The 19,953-nt window shown below is 37.3% G+C and overlaps 1 protein-coding gene across 3 annotated transcripts in view; it reads right to left on the bottom strand.

Annotated features, from left to right (window-relative positions):
* LOC134349309 (pro-neuregulin-2, membrane-bound isoform-like) overlaps positions 1–19,953 on the bottom strand; it is a 144,286-nt gene that overhangs the window by 83,916 nt on the left and 40,417 nt on the right. The gene's annotated exons all lie outside the window — the stretch shown is intronic.

The following is a 19,953-nucleotide window of genomic DNA, read 5'->3' as shown; positions in this document are numbered from 1 at the left end:
ATCTAACTCATCTAGAACTTTAATTTTAGACTCCTTAGGGAAACAACATTAATACCTAAACATTATCCAGCATTGAGATCATTGATTGGCATCCCATCCACCAGTCTAAGCATTCATTTCTGCAATCAGCCATTCACCCATGACTGAAATGCATACAGTCTAAAATGTTCACTGAAGTTGTTTACCTAGATTTCTCCAACATCACCTGGAAATTCGCAACCTCTGCCACCAAGAAAGAGAAGAACAACAAACCAGAACATCACTATCAGCAACTTCATCTTCAATTTACTAGCTATTCTAAAACTATCTTGGCTTTGAATTTTATCACTGTTTATTCATCCTGAAACTGCCTTCTTAATGATATTGTGAGACTACTTTCCTAAGGATTGTCATGGCTCAAAAGGAAGTTCACTACCCCTTTTAATGTTACATTTCTACATCAGATTCTCACAAAAAAAAGATGTACAGCAACGCAAGTGAACTCTTAAAAAATTAATGTTCTTGTACTAATAATCAGGGTGTTTTATCTGTACTGGATTTGACAAGGTAACGATTATCAGACCTGAACTCATAACATCTGCAAATGTTGTTTCAAAGAACTTTCTGCTGCCTGCAAGTTGTTGGCTGTTTGTACCCTATTAGCTAAATACAAATATTTGTGCTCTATTCCAGAATTTAACTATATGCTTTCTGCTTTACATTAGCTCCAGTTTTCCAATGGCTCATTAATATTTCTCTTCCGCGCCTGCAAATTCATTCATGCCCCGATTCCTTTTTATTAAGAAATTCAGCATCTACCCCTCAAATGGAAATCTGCTCATGTGCAACCCTTGCTTATTGTTTCAGCAGTAGCACCAAAATTCAAAACAACTTGGAATTACTTGAGATTTCTTCTCCAAAATTCATCTATCCCCTTCTTCTCTTTTAAAATCATCCCTCATTCCACCATTTTTGTTCAGCTCCTGCTCATTTTCTATTTGATGTAATGTCTTTGGGGAATCTGCATCTTAGTGAACAACCTTCAGATAATTTTCCAGGCACCTGGTCTGCTTTATTAATACAAGATTATTTTTAAAAGGGTTCATCAACCAGCAGTGTGATATTTAAGAAAATGCTCACATTAAAACATTTTAAAGTATATTTTTCTCCTTTTCAAAATAATTGGTTCAGATTTGCCTTATAATTTTCCCACTGCTGTATTTTATGGAGCAGGGTGCTGGCAATGGCTCTAAAGTAATAATACTACGTAATCATTGTCTTGCATCTTTAATGATGCCATTCCAAACTTTCCAAGGATACTTTTGCCTTACCAGGTTACACTCACTATAATAAAGAGAAGTTAATTATCATAGATCTGCACTTATTAAAATTAACGGTGATTACAATTTTACTGGTTTAACGCCAGCTTTCATGGCATCGCGTGGTGACCAGGTAGATGCTGAGATTAATATCCCAACCCCAACACAAGTTACTTTTAAACAGTTGAGCTTTCAGGGATGGATTCCTAATCTGTGGGAGTATTAACATCACCTCGCAATTTCATTCATAATTTATCCTAAAATTGTTGATAGAAGTGTCTAAAGCATCAGTGCAATCAAATTACACATTTAATGGCTACAGTAGCTTCCTGGTGAATATACCCTTCAGGAATGTTAATGCCCGCCCCACAATAATAGGTACTGTCATCTTATAGGCAGGGAAGGATTCCTCTTCTTTCAGTTACAACAACAGACTCTGGTTCACTCGATATACTTTGCAGAGAACGAAAGACTGTTGGAGGCCAAGCACTTCATGCTGAGCAAGTTTATCAAGTTCCTGAAGTCAAGGTCATCAACTTAAGCTCAGTGACTAGTGACTGCTGTCAAAGTGAAGAAGAGACAGCAGTGATTTAATAGTTAAGGGTGTTCCTTCTAGAGAAGAGTTTAAGATTTATGACAATATTTTGTTGCGTTATCTAAACTTCAGTTTGGCAGATGGTATGTTTCAGAAGGGGCCAGTGTCTTGGCATGTGGAAGCCCACTGGCTTTGGACTTGGCTTTGAATTGGATTTATTCCCAGTGCCCTATGCTAATTAGAAATGCGGAGGAATGTGGAGGAAGATAACAATGGTGAGAGTGGCTCTGCAGGATATATCTTGCTAATCTTTCTATTGCTGACATAACTGCTAGTCTGGAGATGCAAAATAAAGCCTTATAACAATACATATCTATTCCAATCTACAAAAGGCAAGTTTTTTTCCTTTAAAAGACACAATATGCCAATTAGTCATATTACAAACTGCTCCAATTGTTAATGGGCAAAGTTCATCTCATTCAGAGCCTGGGTTATTTGTTATTCAGATGAAGTTGCTTTATTCAGATACAGATCGTCAGTTCAAACACAAATCCATCTCTTGCTCTTAATTATCTCGTCATATATTGGTATAAACTTTGAGATAACTTGCAGTGGTTATCATTTCTTTCAATTTAATATTATACTGCAAGAAAATTTGTTAAGGACCAAATTATTTTGATTTCATCCATAACTAGTGGAGTACATAATTTATGATCTACTAAAAAGAAAACCTACAGTTTAAAGCTGTCTTTGTTTTATTATTTTAAATTGATAATAAATATTTAATAAAGATTATTAATAACTACATACTTCTTCGTTAGCATTTCATGCAAATCAATTAAAGCCAAGCCATTCTAGTACAAAAAGTGAAGCTGTGTAACGACTTTGTTTGGCAGGCATTATGCTACCTGAAAGAAATCTTCAACAGATTCTATTGCAGCTGCAAGTGACGGGGCAACCTGTTTCTAAAACCTGACATCTGCAGGCACCTCCGGGAGCTGGCTAGAAAGGTCAGTCATCAGTGGTGAAGAGAGAAGAAATATCAATAAAGTGGACTCTAGCCACAGTACCATTCAGCAGGCATGGACCTGATTATACTGGTTAGATTCTACAGATGCCAAGAACTATTATGCGGAAGATTTCAAGAACCTGTTGATTACATGGAAAAGACCATCAAAAGCTGGTTTTGGGCTTTCAAGCATATTACCTGACCTCATTAGTCAACTATTAATGCAGTATATAAATTTACTACAACAGCCGATTTAGGAGGACCTCCTACTATGCAAATGCTGACTGCATTAGGTGTTTCATGGAGTAAACCTACTGCCCCAGGAGTTGATAGATCTCTCCAACAACAGTTGCAGGGTTTCCGCACTTTTCAAAAGTGCTTCTTATCAAAGTCATTGATGAAATTCTATGTGATAATGTCTCAGACAATATATCCCAAAGCATCTTAAATGCTGCCACTTCCATGGTTGACCATAGAAAATTCCTTCATTACCTCTTTCTACCAATGCACCAGTACTCTAATTGCAGACAATGAAAGGAGATAAGCTGCACTCTTACCTATGACCTCCATCCACAATCTATCCATTCTAGGATGCCTCCATTTCTGATTTGCAAAAATATATGATTAATTCTCTTCGCATATTCACGATACCTGGTTCTACCTCACCGCCACCTCTCTGAACCACTATCTCCTTGAAAATCCTTAAATTTGTAGGCTACTTGCCTGACATTCAATAAAGATACTCCTAATTGATACTGCGAAGTAAAAAGCTATTAAATCCAGCTCAATTCCTTCCTAATTCATAGGAGATCCCAGTAACCCACCTGATACCTTTCATCTGCACCCATTTAAGGAAGGTGCCATTTTTAAAGTTCTCACTGTTTTAGAAATTCCTCAGCAGGTCTGTGAAAAGAAATACAAAAGCAAAATTTCAGGTTGAAAGCCTTTTGAAAGAACTGGGAAAAGAAATATTAAACTGGTTTTCAAAACCTAAAGTTTTACCTTTTTCTTCAATTCTAAAGAAGGGTCTTCAACCTGGAATTTTGTTTTTTTTTTCCTTTCTGACCTTTTTCTTTTCTGCCTGAATTGTGGATGATTCTAGCATTTTCCTTGTTTTCCAGAATCTGCTTTTTTATTCTATTTTCAAATCGATCTAGATCTTAGTTGTGTTCTGTGTCATTCTCCCCAGCATGGTGGGTGTGCTATGCTGGTGCCAGATGTGTGGCAACACATAGAGGCTGCCCAAAGCACACCTTTGGGTGTGTTTTTGTTAATATGAATGACTATTTCACTGCATGTTTCGATGTCCATGTAATAAATAAATTATTCTGAATCTTATCCCTCTCCAAACACATAATCACCTGCATTATAACCTTCAACATTTTTGGTGATTTGCCAATGAATAGTATTTTGAGAATCACTGGTTTTAAATATGTCCCTGAGTGTCCATGTCTATAAGCCCCAAAGTCTGAAAGGTATTTCTGAGTTCTTTCTGGCTTATACTGTTATTCTTCTAAGATATTCCTGGAAATCCACTTCTTTGACTAAGCTTCTGGTATTCTCCCCTAATATCCACATACATAAGTGACAAGATTTCAAATTTTGATTCTTAATGTTCTAAAATATCTTGGGACATTTTGTTATATTAAAATACTATTACTATAACTAATGTTAAAATACAAACTATTGCGCTCCTCATCCCAACAATGTCTTAGAGTGTGTTTGTTCACCTGAATTTCAACTATATAGAGAGCTATACAGAAAAGAAACAGGCCCTTTGCCCATTTATTCATGCTAATCATCAAGTATACACTTGGTCTGTAGCCTTCTATGCTTTGGTGATTCAGTGAACATGGAACAGTATAATGCCAAATTAAACTAATCACTTCTACCTGCACAAGATCCATATTCCTCACTTCCCCACATACTCATGTGCCTATCTAACAGCCTCTTGATTGCCCCTATCACATCTGCTTCCATTACCACCCTTGGCAGCATGTTCCAAGCACTTACTGCTCTCTGTGTAAAGAAAATACTCACCCCACACATTCCCTTTAAACTTTCCGCTCTCTCCTTAAGTTCTCTAAAATTCAACACTTCATACCAAGGAGAAAGATTCTAGCTATCTACCCTATCTATGCCTCTCAAAATTTTATGAGCTTCTATCAGGTCTCCCTTCATTCTCTGGAGAAAACAATCAAAGCATGCCAAACCCTCTTTGTAGCCTATACCCTCTAAGCCAAGCAGATTCCTAGTAGATAGCTCTGTGCCTTCTCCAAAACCTTTACATCTTTCCTGGAACGGGGGCGCCAGAACTGTGAGTAAAACTCCGAAGTTTTATACAACAGCATCATGACTCCCTAACTCTTTTACTCTATGCCCCTCGCCATTTTCAGGGAGGTCAGAATTTGCACCTCAAGATCTCTCTGTACATCAGTGCAGTTAAGAGTCCACTAGAAGATGCTTATTAAATGTCATGAGTCTCTTCTTTCAGTGCACTCCAGTTTCCAACTACATCATAGATGGAATTTTTTTCCCTCAGGGCCCCTCTAAACCTTAGACTTAGATCCTTTGGTCTTAGGTGCCTTCCATAATGGACAAGGTTTCCAACTACCTAGCCTATCTAAACCGTTTATAATTTTGGGTTTCTCTGTTAGGTCCTCCCTCAAACTCCTTCACTCCAAGATAAACAAACTCAGCCTATTTAGTCTCTCCTTGTTACTAAGATGCTCAATTTAGGCAATATCCTGGAAGACCTCTTCTGCATCTGTTGTACTAGTAATCAGAATTGCAAACAGTACTAGAGCTGGTCGAACTAATGATTTATGAAATTTATATGTTATGCTCTGACAAATGAAGACAGTCTCTCAGATGCTTTATTCACCACCCAATCTACCTGTTCTGCAACCCTTGCACGCCAAGGTCAATGGGATTGCTCTTATCAATACACTTTATTATCTTTGCAAAGTATTCAGCCAAACTGGTCAAACAGGATCTCCCTTAACAACACACATCTTCCTATAGATGCTGCCTGGCCTGCTGCGTTCACCAGCAACTTTTATGTGTGTTGCTTGAAATTCCAGCATCTGCAGATTTCCTCATGTCTCCCTCAACAATTTTCGTTTGATTACCTTTGATTAATTCCAGCCTTTTCAAATGTACAGCTGAACTGTTCATCAAAACTTTTTCAAATAACTGCCCTTCTACTAATACTTACTCATTGGCCTTTACCTTGTTTATTCCTGCTGCCTTTCTTGAATAAAGGTACAATGGTTCTGTTCTTTAGAAACCTGGGATTTCTTCTGCAACCAGATATATGGTCTGATATATCCTATATTGCCATATATTGCCAACAGAATCAACAAACTCATTCGTAAGGCCAGTGATGTTGTGGGGATGGAACTGGACTCTCTGATGGTGGTGTCTGAAAAGAGGATGCTGTCTAAGTTGCATGCCATCTTGGACAACGTCTCCCATCCACTACATAATGTACTGGTTGGGCACAGGAGTACATTCAGCCAGAGACTCATTCCACCGAGATGCAACACAGAGCGTCACAGGAAGTCATTCCTGCCTGTGGCCATCAAACTTTACAACTCCTCCCTTGGAGGATCAGATGCCCTGAGCCAATAGGCTGGTCCTGGACCTATTTCCTGGCATAATTTACATATTACTATTTAACTATCTATGGTTTTATTACTATTTAAATATTTATGGTGCAACTGTAATGAAAACCAATTTCCCCCAGGATCAATAAAGTATGACTATGACTATATCTCCATCAGGGCTCCAGCAATTTCATCCACAAAGTAGTCTGGAATAGAACTCATCAGACCCTGCAGATTTATCAAACTTTACACCCAAAAAGAGTATAGTATTTCCTCTGTTCTCAAGTTAGCATTTCGAGAATTTCACTGTTTCACACCCTGAATTCTTAAAGTACAACGTCCTTCTCCTCAGTGACTACAGATGAAACATATTTGTTAAAGATCTCTCTTTCATTCTCTGGCTCCTTGAACAGTTTTGCTTTCTGGCCCTCAATGGGTCCTATTCTTTCTTTTCTCTTGCCTTTAATATATTAATAAAATGTTTTGGGATTTTCCTTAAGCTTGTCCACCATTGCCATTCTGTTTCAACACTTTGCCCCCTAAGTTTATTTTTTATTCCCTCCTCTTGCTATACTGATGATAGGGGGGGGAGTTAGTTCTCCACATGCACCATATGCAATTCTCCCCTCCCCAAATATCCACGATTCTTCAGACTTTTTATTAACACATTTCACCTTTTTCTGTATTTCTGTGATGGTTTAAAAATATCAGCTTGTATTCCATGTGTTTTGTGTATTAATATCCATTCATAAAGCAGTAGTCCCTTTAGTACAGTTATACATTTGAGTTTCCCAAGCAGAAAATGCTAGAAATACTCAACTAGTTAGGTAGCATCCATGGAGAGGGGCATATATTGTCATTATTTCAGGTCATACTATAAAACGTCACTGACCAGAAAGCATAACTCTTCTTTGAATACTTGCAGCATTTTCTGTTTTTACTTCAGGTCACCAGCAGTTTTTTTTTGCTCTTTTTTTTACATATTACTTGTGTCAGCATGCGATCAGAACAGACGAATTAAATGTCTTCTTGCAGGAACTGGCAATAAATTTACAATCCGTGGGTCAGTTTTAGAGAACACCAGCAGAGTTTGGACACAGCTGACCTTAAACAATATCCTTACTCATGAAAACAATGGGTACTACAGCAAGGTTTAAGGCAACATAGCAAAAGAGGTAGACCTATCGAACTTTCTTCTCTAACTACATTGTTTTACATTTTCATTTAGGTACACAAATTAGATGCGTAGGAGACAGTGTTTTGACCCAAAACATCCACAGTTTCTTTCCTCCCACAGATGCTGTACCACCTGCTGAGTTCTTCCAGCAGATTATTGGATAAGAACATAAATAGTACAATGATCATGATTAATTGATGGGGATAATTCATATCTATGGGAATTGATATTATTTAGATGTACATGGTGATTAATAGTTAACAGTGTGGTCTAATAAAACAGTATTACAACATTGCATTCCTGTCCAAACAAGACCCTATGGCTTATCTAACATTATTCATGGAAGAAAAAAGAATAATATTACTTGCAGGACAATGGTGGATTCAATTTTAGTCAGGAAATGTGAAATTGATGTGATGATTAAACAAGTCAGTGAGGGTTTCTTCTGAAAAGAACCAATTTATAGTCTACACTTGGCTTTGGTACACCCGAAAGAGAACAATGGTTTACATGGGCTCTTGCCCTATGAATTAATTGGTTTAATTGGGATGGGTGATTGCTGCAATGATTAATAAAATTCTACTTATCAAAGTAAGTAGGTTGCTATGAAACAAGATGATGAAGCATTTATAATTCACAAATATGTGGAAAAATTAACAATGTTACCAGCATTCATTAGAGAATATCTATAGAGGAATGCAAATTTTTGGTGTGTTTATTTTGTTACATGCTCTCTTAAGTTCACGGTTATTTCCACACAGTTTTCTGCTATCAGCTGATATTATCAACAATCACATACAGCACGGGCATCAGGTCATATCACTGCAAGAGATGATTGGAATGAAAGATTATTTTCCCCACTTACTGCTTTATTCAGGAGTATGTGCAATTTCATGGTATAGCAGATCATGTTACACAGTGGGAAGAAATGGGTAATTTGACCATTTCTGTTGAGAGAAGTAATGTTACATTTATGTTGATACTCAAATAAAGTGCCATTATAGTTTTGTATCTCCACAGATTTCCCAGAAATGTGCAAGGTCTTTGAAATAGTCAGGAGGTTGCCTTGCCCTTTATTTTCTCTTTGTGTTGTTAATAACTTCACTTTCAACAATATTTCATCTGAAGTGAACTAAGGATCATTTAAGATTGTAAAGGAAATCATGGAAAAATCTGTATACATTTATACACTTCATAGATTAAGCATAGCACCTACTTCACCTTATCTACACTAAAGTTTTGCCACACTTGAAAATATTTCAAGGGCGTAGTTTAGGGGCATTGAATTAGGTGGGAGCAGCCTCCAACTTACATACCATTAAAAATATGTAACTTCATAGGAATGGACAAGTTCAAACAGATTGCAAGTGTCCCACACATCCCTTTAGAAGTCTAAACGCAGATACCAGATCAGATTTAAAGCAGATTTCAAATGCAACCTGATCAGAGTGAATATAATTCAAACTAAATAATTTATCACCATTTAAACATATAAAATCTGTCAGCTTCATATCTAAATAACTCTGGAAATAGCAGTACAATGCTAAAAAAATTACGTGCAAATATCAAGACAGAAGGTACAAGCTTGATATCTAGTCAGAAAGACTTCGAATACAAAAAAAATTACCCAGTAAAATTTTGCTTTTCTATTTTTTAATGCTATTATTCAGTTTGCTGGAGATCTTGTACAATTAATCAGCTCATGATATTGTGGAGTTAACCAGCTTGCCAGAATGTTAGTAGGGGAAATATACAGCTCAGTTGTTTGCCAGGAAGTAGCACGGAGTAAAATTGCTCATTCAGTACTATCTCAACTCATCCTTTTATGCTTTTCTTGAGCATTTTTTCAATAACCTGACTGCAGAGAATGACACACTAGAAGTACTTTTTAAATTCTAAGGTTTGATCTCAAAAGTTTCAGAACACAAAGGCCAAAAGGACATAATATCCCTCTAACTAACCCTAGTAAGACCTTCAATTACCACGTGCAAGTTAAGTTTCACAATATAGGAATTATTTTGATAAATTATTGAGAATACCACACATACACACCAAGATACTAACTGATAAATAGGAAGACTCAGCTAAAACCTGCGGGGAAGAAGTTCCCCATCAACCTTTTGCACTACACTCACATATTAAGTCGCAGCTACATTTTAAATTCTGCTTTGGAAATTCATTGCCAGAAGTAAATTGCAGAAATGGAGCACAACTGGCAGATATTACTGTATTACTGCTTAATGCTAGTGTCCAAGAACATAATTCCACCATATGATAATATAATTTACAGGATTCTGTGTTTAATACAATGACATAAAGATATGGCAGAAAGCAGTAGATTGTTTCTAGAGTCATGGAAAAGTACAGCATAGAAACAGGCCCTTTGGCCCATCTAATCTGTACCAAAATATGTAATCTGCCTACTCCCATTGAACTGCCACAGCACGATTGTCCTCCATATCCCTATCATCAATGTACTATTCAACCTCTCTTTAACATTGAAATTGAGCTCGCATGCATCAACTTGCGCTGGCAGCTCGTTCCACACACTCAAGTCCCTCTGAGTGAAGAAGTTTCCCCTCATGTTCCCCTTAAACTTTTCACCTTTCATCCTTAAGCTATGACCTCTAGTTATAGTCCCTCAGCGGAAAAAGTCTGCTCACAATTACCCTATCTATACCCCTCATAGTTTGTATGCCTTTCTCAAATCTCCCCTCAGTCTTCTATGTTCCAAGGAATAAAGTCCTAACCTACTCAATCTTTCCTTATAACTCAGGTCCTCAAGTCCTGGCAACATTCTTGTAAATTTTCTCTGTACTCTATGAACCTTATTTACATTTTTCCTGTTGGTAGGTGACCAAAACTGCACACAATACTCCAAATTAGGCCTCATTGACATCGTTTTCAACTTCCAATTAACATCGATTCAATACTCAATACTTTGACTTATGAAAGCCAAGGTGCCAAATGTTTTCTTTACAACCCGATCTACCTGTGACACTGTCTTCAATGAATTATGAACCTGCATTCCTTGCTCCCTTTGTTCTACAGCACTCCTCAGTGACCTGCTGTTCACTGAGTAAGACCAACCCTGGCTGGTCCTACCAAAGTGCAACATCTCACACTTGTCAGCATTACATTCCATCTGCCATTTTTCAGCCCATTTTTCCAGCTGGTCTAGGTTCTCCTGCAACTTCTGATTGCCTCTAAATAACAAAATATTAGTGAATTTTGAGGAACAGAAAGACGACTTTGTTTAGAGGGAACCAAAACAAATATAGGATATACGAAGAATCACCTAAAACCTGCATGGAAGTAGTTTATCTTCATCGTTTTGCACTAAACTCACATATTAGGTTGCAACTACATTTTAAATTCTGCTTTGGAAATTCACTGCCAGGTGTAAATTGCAGAAATGGAGCACACTGGCAGATATTACTATATTTCTGTTGTATTATTATGTTACAGGAAATACTTAACAGGTTAGGCAGCTGTGGAAAGAGAAACATTGATAATGATAACCTGGAATACTTAATATACCCTGCTGAATATTTATAGAATTTTCTGTTTTTATTTCAGTCCTCCAGGCTTTTTATTACACATTTCCACTGATTGAACTGGCCTCCCAAGTACCTGATCAAATCAAATGTTATTTCAGTGTTCAGGCTGAATATATAAGTAGATGTAGGTAAAGGGCTTTTACAGTAGAACTAACTATTTAGTTCTTATGGCCATTTCCTCTCATAAAGGCTAGCATGGTCTAATTGTGGAGAATTAGATATTTCCACATATATCTAATTAGAGAAAAAAATGTTGAGAATGCTCAATATGCAGAAAGCAGGTATCTACACGATCAGGGCAACTCAGTGATCTTATTCAATGTTCTGTTTATTCCCACAAACTGCATAGGCAGTTGGAAGTTCACAGGAGCTTTATCAATGAAAATCTTCTCACAAGCAACATGGGGAAATATGACGAAAAGCAGCAAAATCTGGGCCAAACAGATAGAAGTTAAGCAGATAATTGAGACAGAAGTAGAGATGATCCAGGAGTAATGGCTTATGCAGCTGAAGAAACAATCATCAATGGATGAATGGATTTTTGAATATTGAGGAAGAACACACAGCCAGAATTACGGAATGTGATCAACACCACCCAACAGGTGCAAGTTCTCTGCCAAGAATAAAAACTCATGAAGGTGTAGATTTCCCATTCCCTTTCCAACGTGTCGACTCCTATTCTGACTAGTTGAAACATTTTAATTCCGATTCCCATTTCCTTAAGTCAGTCTCTGGCCTCCTCTTGTGCAAAGATAAGGCCACCCTCAGCGTGGAGGAGCAACACCTTATATTCTGACTGGGTATCCTCTATCCTGAAAGCATGAATATCAATTTCTCCTTCCGGTAAAAAAATTCCCCCACCCCCCCCCTCAATTCCCCACTCTGACCTTTTACCTTTTCTCACCTGCCTAGCACTTTCCCCAGGTCCCCTCCTCCTTCATTTTCTCCCATAGTCCACACTTCTCTCCTATCAGATTCCTTCTTCTCCAGCCCTTGACCTTTCCCACCCACTTTGCTCCACCTATGACCTTCCAGCTAGCCTCCTTCCCCTCCCCCACCTCTTTATTCTGGTATTTTCTCCCTTCTTTCTCAGTCTGAAGAAGGGTCTCGGCCCGAAACATCGACTATCTATTCGTTTCCATAGATGCTGCCTGACCTGCTGAGTCCTTCCAGCATTTTGTGTGTGTTGCTTTTAATCTCATTACTCTTCAAGCATCTCTAGTGTATACACCTGAAATTCAAAATTGAAGTCACTCAACCCATATATCTCAACTTTTATTTTCGGTTTTGGTGATCTGCTAAATCCGGCCCTTTGGCTTTACAATTTTCAGCAGAAAAGTTGATCGCTATTTCTGCTTACACTTTCCTACTACAGCTGTCAGGTAACAGTTCAAGAAAAATCTGTTCCTTCACTAAAAATTCTGCATTTTACCTTGATGTGTGTTTCAGAAAGATTAAACCCAGATCAGAAAACAATACCAATTCAGTGATTGTTTTTGGAAAATATAACCTTTTTGAAAGTCTTTTAAATACTAATGCATTTTAGTACAAGACAATTTAAAATCTGGATGTCAAATGTCATTCTTATCCTCAGTGTATTAGTATGAACTGCACAATCTCTTCCCCTCTAAGTGACAGACATAACCTTTTGTCTGCATTCTGATGAAACACAGATTCCTTTTAGTTATTTCTTGAATTCAGTTTCAGTGATTGGTTTTTGCAATCTATTAATTTTGACATTTTCTCTAGTCTAAATGTTTAGATATCTACAAATTCATTGTACTTTTAAAAGTTAACAAAGTAAAACACATCTGGTATTTTTGACATTTTGAAGAATTCATGAAAATATTATGCTCTTTAAATCATAGACTGGGCAATAAGCCAGTGAATGATAATATTATGGTCAGTAGACCACAGAAATATAACAATTTTTGTTTAATTAGGACAGAAGTAACAACAATGAAGAGTAGAGAGGCCAAATTGAATTCAAATATGACCTAACATGTGTGAATCATTAAAATATATTAGAGTGCGATAGAACTCCGCTGGATATTTTTCTTTGCCTTGTTCTTACAATAAACAATGCTGAATGTTAATCAATTGAAGTGCATAGGAGATTACTTTAGAGTTCCTTCATTGATATCAACTTCAGATCTGCAGTAGATAAAGGACTGTGTTGAATTCTCTGTCATAGACTATTTTAAATGTGACATCATGGCTGAGGAAAAGGCAGAAGAGGAGATGGTGAAGTTTGAAAATGGAGGAGCTTTTGGAACAAAATGGTTGTGAGCACATGTATAAATATTGTAGCTTCTTCCTGAGTCCCAAGAGCCAGTCTTTCAGAGGCCACATTATTTAAAGGTCTAGGAATGTGGAAGCCAATGGGGCTCTTCCTTCTTAGATCAAATAAACTTGACATTTCATTATCATACGTTCTAGTCACAATAAACCATTTTGTGCCAGTAATGAACACCAACAAGAAAGTCAAAAACACTAGGACAAGGATGGTACAAATCTTTTCCAAACTTGAATACTTTCGGCTCTTGTATGCAATGGCACAACAAAAAAAAGACTTGGTAGCAGGTTCAGATGGGGTTGGCTCATTTGTCCAAGTTGGCTTTCTTCTCACCAGAGGCATTGATTGGAATGAACACAGGGAAGTGGTGCACAGGATGTGCCAATGTATGAGGAGGCCTTTCTTAAGCCATCAGCAAGGTGTTGAAATGCAATATTACATTTGTAAAGTCAAAAAGCACAGGTATCATAAATACTGGGAGAAATTGCACAATTTATGTCAATCTCTATAGTTTGTGCTTCCTCCAGGGAAATAAACAGAATAATGGAAAAATACATAACTTAATAGTAGGTCTCTGGTTCATTTTTCTGACATAATGGAGTAAGGATACGCTGAAAACAAGAATTAATATTTTGTAATCTGCAACATTTCTTAGCATCGTAGTTCCTTTTGCTAAGAACAGTTTTTTTCACAAGTATGCACAACTGATGAAATTTTTAACATCTAACAGATGAACAAAGTCTCTGAACACCTTAGCTGTCAGTTCCATTAAAACGTAACCAGCAACACCGGCAAGTATGTTTTCCTATCAAAAGCTATTTGAGATCAAAGTATTCCACTCAATGGTAATCACTGGCTATGCATTCTTCAACCAACATATTATCAAATTAGGAATGCAAAGAAAAGGCACTTAATATATCATTTAGGCTAGAAAGGGTGAGTAATCGATTATGCTAATACAAAGAAACATATGGAGAGCTGCTGGTAAACTAACATGAATGGCACGTGATTATACTGTGGGGAATAGCAATCACAGTTTGTCCTTCCTGTGGGAATATAAAGCACAGCTAGTGCACATACTGATTAAATTTCAGGCAACTAGTGTAAACAAAGAACAATAAGAATCAAGGAATAAAAAGTGACGCTTCTCCTGAGTTATGGAAAAGTCCATGGTCACCTAATCACCGATGCTGTGGGGGTTTTATCGGATATGGAGATGTGTTGCAGCTGTGAGCTTCCATGTGTGGTTTCTGTTTGAACTGATACTCGCAGGCCGTAGTCTATCCATCATGCTCCAGAACTACCTAACATCAATCCTGAACGTGCAAAAAGGTGTAAAGCATCTAGATGGGATTTTATATCTCTTATTTGCCAATAGCTGAAGTTTATTTGCATTAATATTCTCTGGAATGTCATTAGTGCAAAAAAAAATTCAGTTAAAGGGCACAAACAATAAAGCCTGCAATTTACCACACAGAACCCTATTAAAATTAATTAATAAATACAAGGGTTGGTTCACCAGGTCCTTCAATAATTACCCAAAACCTGGAGAAATTATTAAAAATTCTTTGGTGCATACCATAATCTCACTAGATACAGAATTTTGTAACAAGTTCCTTGCAAAATACAACACTCCAGTAATGAAAAGATTGAATTCAATTTCAGTGCATGTGCAATATGCATGGTATCAAATCAACCCTTCATTAAACACCTTGTCAGATTTTTCTTTCCATTGAAGTGACTGTACAGGAAAGTGAGGCTGGGTTGGAAACAGAAATGGAGTCTGTAATTTAATGTGAGGTGCAATTGTTCAAAAAATATTGGATCCAGTGACAACTCTGTATGTTTTTGACTCTTTGAATTTATAAGTCCAATTTCCCTCAAGATTTGCTTTTGTATTTGGTAAATAATGGAGATCCAATTCAAATCTGGTGAAATCAATCTATGTACTAATAGATATAGAGACTATGTATATTGTCTTTCTATTGAGTTCAGTTGGAAGGGGAATATTACAGGCAGGCATTCGTTTCCAAGCATCTTATGTTTTTGTGGCACGATTATGTAGTTCCATGTGGATGATGGGCAGATCTATAGAATTAAATGTCATGGCAGTCAAGACAGAATACGTTATCTGTGTAAAACATTATCATGAATCTTGAACAGTTTGTTCAGGTGCAATATCAAAATGAAAACCTGATAAGTTCCAGACCTAAGCAAAAATAAATAACAATGAGTATCTCTTACATCCCAAATGATAAAGTTATTTAAAGAACAGGACAAGAATTATTCAGTCTGTTCCACTGGAGACTAAATAATTTATTCATTCTGTTAAAATAAAGATATCAAGAACAGGTAAGCTTATACACAAGCAAAGACTAATGAAATTAAATCCATGATCACCAATATTAAGGATAATCCAGACCACATTTCCCCCAAATATTAGCATTAGCAAAATCAGATTCATATTAATGGCAATATTTTGCTTAGTGAAAAGAAAATGTACAACACCTCCCCTCCGCACAAAATAATATTATTTCAGTTATCCAGCCTAGACTTTGCAAGTTCAAATATCTACTTCGCATGCATAAAAGCCAAAGAGAGGGCATATGATCAAACAAAAATTAGTGGCAAGTTAGAGGATTTGGGAGCTTTTAAAAACCAGTAGAAGGCAACTAAAAGAAGTCATGAAGAAGGTAAAGATAGAATACGAAAGTAAGCTAGCCAATAATATTAAAGAGGATACCAATATTTTGTTCAGATACACAAAGTGTAAAAGAGAGGTGAGAGTGGATATTGAACCACTGAAAAATTGAGTGGGAAAGATAGTAATGGGGGGATATGAAATGGCGGATGAATTGAATAAATATTTTGCATCAGCCTTCACTGTGGAAGACACTAGCAGTATGGTGGAAGTTCCAGGTGTCAGGGGACATGAAGTGTGTGAAGTTACCATAACTAGAGAGAAGGTTCTTGGGAAACTGAAAGGTCTGAATGTAGATAGGTCACTTGGACTCTGCAGATAGTGTACATCCCAGAGTTCTGAAAGAGGTAGCTGAAGAGATGGTGAATGCATTAGTAGTGATCTTTCAAAAATCATAAGATTCTGGAATGGCTCTGGAAGACTGAAAATTGCAAATGTCACTCCACTCTTCAAGAAGGGAAAATGACACAAGAAAGGAAACTATAGGCCAGTTAGTCTGACCTCGGTAGTTGGGAAGAGTTTGGAGTTGATTACGAAGGGTACTCGGAGACACATGATAAAATAGGCCATAGTCAGCATGGTTTCCTCAAGGGAAAACCTTGCCTGACAAATCTGTTGGAACTCTTTCAGGAAATAACAAGCAGGATAGACAAAGGAGAACTGGTTGATGTTGTGTACAGTACTTGGATTTTCTGAAGGCATTTGACAAGGCGCCACACATGAGGCTGCTTAACAAGCTACAGGCCCATGGTATTACAGGAAAGTTTCCAGTATGGATAAAGTAGTGACTGATTGGCAGGAGGCAAAAAAAGGGAATAAAGGGACCTTTTCTGGCTGCTGCCAGAGACTAGTGATGTGCCACAGGGGTCTGTATTGGGACTAATTATTTTTATGTTATATGTCTATAATTTGGATGATAGAATTAACAGCTTTGTTGAAATGTTTGCAGATGATGAGGATAGGTGGAAGGGCAGGTAGTAGAGAGGCTACAGAAGGACCTAGACAGATTAGGAGAATGGACAAATAAATGGCAAAAGGAATACAGTGTCGAGAAGTGTATGGTCGTGCACTTTGGTGGAAGAAATGAAAGGGTTGACTATTGAGAGGAAATACAAAAAAAAACTGAGGTGCAAATGGACTTTGGAGTCCTTCTGTAGGATTCCCTAAAGGTTAATGTGCAGGTTGAGTCTGTGGTGAGGAAGCCCCATGCAATGTTAGCATTCATTTCAAGAGGAGTAGAATATAAAAGCAGGGGTGTAATGCTGGAACTTTATAAAGCACTGGAGAGGTCTCATTTGAAATATTGTGAGTAGTTTTGGGCCCCTTATATTGGAAAGGAAACTGGAGAGGGTTCAATGGAGATGCACAAAAATGATTCTAGGATTGAATGGCTTGTCATATGAAGAGTATGTGATGGCTTTGGGCCGGTATTCACTAGAATTCAGAAGAATGATGGGAGATCTCATTGAAACCTATCAAATGGTGAAAGGCCTTGATAGAGTGGGCGTGAAGAGGATGTTTCCTATACTGGGAAAGTCTAAGACCAGAGGACATAGCCTCAGAATGGAAGAGTGTCCTTTTCGAACAGAGATAAGAAGGATTTTCTTCAGGCAGAGAATGGTGTATCTGTGTAATTCTTTGCCACAAGCAGCTGTGGAAGCCAGGTCTTTATATATACTTAAGGCAGAGGTTTAGATTCTTGATTGGTCAGGGCATGAAGGGATACGGAGAGAAGGCAGGAGATTGGAACTGAGAGGAAAATTGTATCAGCCATGATGAAATGGAAGAGCCGACCTGATGGGCCAAATGGCCTAATTCTGCTCCTATATCTTATAGCTTAGTCCCAGAAGTCTATTCATTTAGATGCCTATTCAAGAACAATGATTCTCTGATGCATCAATGGGCTTATTTCTGATATTAATTGTTTTCTTCAAAACTTAATTAATGTTGTACTCTGCATCACGTCTATACCTCAGTGTCAGTTAGGGGTGAAATTAAGCTTAATTGTAGATAAACACAGCTCAGAAAGTAATGCAACCAATGTGCATTGTGTCTTATTTTATTTTCCATTATCTTCACAATTTGGTGTGCTCAGGTAGAGGCTGCCAATCTGTTATTAGCTTTTAGTTTCCCACAATGGCGTACTAGGCTCAATTCATGTTTTTGAAAACAAATACTCTGATTTTTACACCTTGAAGGATGATCATCAAGGGAGAGATCCACATATTTCACAAACTTTGGCTTATAAACTTCAGTCATTTGGTCACAGATTCTGTCTAAAGGTTACTAATGCAATTTTTCACTTGGACTATCCTATTACTTCCAGCGAACATATTGGAGCAGTACAAAGGAGTAAGACTACTAAGTTATCTCTTCTTACAAATTAGAGTTCTGACACTTATGGATTTCAGTAAAATTAAATATTCAGCCATACGTTTTCAATGAAAGCACTTTAGATATTTAGTCATTGCTCCATCTGAATGAGCAATTTATTTTCTTTAAATTTTCTGAGGTTTTTCTACTTGCAAGCCAGTAACTGACATTAATGGAAAGAAACTGCTGGCTTTAATGTATGATGGAATAGAAAGCAATTGCAGCCTATTCAAAACCTCATTTCCAATAAGCTTCAGAATATATCTAACCTATCCATCTAAGATGTTACTTAACAATTGTGACTTACAATACTGCATAAAAGTTTAGTGGCACAATTTTATCCCCAGTTTAGAACTGTATGATTAAATTTGAAATAGATAACAGAGAGTTTTAAAGATAGCTCTGGTAGCGTAGCGGTCAGTGTGAACCTATTACAGCTTGTGCCATCGGAGTTAGGAGTTCAATTCCAGCATCATCTGTAAGGAGTCTCTGTTCTCCTCCCCGTGGAATGTGTGGGTTTTCCCTGGTCATCCCAGTTTTCTCCGACAGTCTAAGGTTGTACTGGTAGTTTAATTAGTCACTGTAAATTAACCTGAGCCCAATCACAGGATAGTTGACGTTGTCGGGGGTTGCTGGGGCAGCGTGTTTCCAAGAGCTGGAAGGCCTACTCTGCACTACATCAATAAATAACTAAGTATCTAGAATTGTTTTACAGTATGTACTGACAAGTGGTACACATACCTATTTTCGAATGTAACTCTTTAATACTATTAATAAATATAATAAGAGACTGGTCAGAGATTTTCATTGTTTCATTGGTTACTATTTCATTCATATGCTCTGAGTTGCCTATCAGCAATGGTGTAGAACTGTCCCCAAAAAATCAACACTTTTATTATATTCAAGGGACCAAATATAATTACGAATTGATGTTAGTCAAACTGCCTCATCTGCTAAGGTTGAAGACTTCAATCTTGGTTAAGTTTGACTGAGCAAAATATCGGCTGAATAATTCAGTTCACACCTAAAGGCACAGCGGTATTAGACTTAGTATCAGAGAAAATTGGAGGCTATTTGTCACTGTACCTCAGCAGGAGTACACTTGTGCTGGGTAATCATGCTATTATATGTTTAAAATTATTTTTATTCTAGGCATCTTCCTCAAATTATTGGTATTTCTCAAAAAAACTGCATAGCCTCCATTACCTGAGAGTGCAGTTTTGTCATCACAGAGTGGAGACTTTACATTATTGCACTACTAATGTAAATAGAAGGCTGTATATGATGAACAGAGAAGGACAAGAAAGAGGAAAAAAAGACCACCAGTAATTGTAGTTTGATCACAAATCACTGAACATAAATGCTTCCAGATTTTGCTTTTAAGTTGTGCCGTAAG

The sequence above is a fragment of the Mobula hypostoma genome, chromosome 7 (assembly GCF_963921235.1).
Source record: "Mobula hypostoma chromosome 7, sMobHyp1.1, whole genome shotgun sequence".
NCBI lineage: Eukaryota > Metazoa > Chordata > Chondrichthyes > Myliobatiformes > Myliobatidae > Mobula > Mobula hypostoma.
This window is presented reverse-complemented; position numbering and strand designations above follow the sequence as displayed.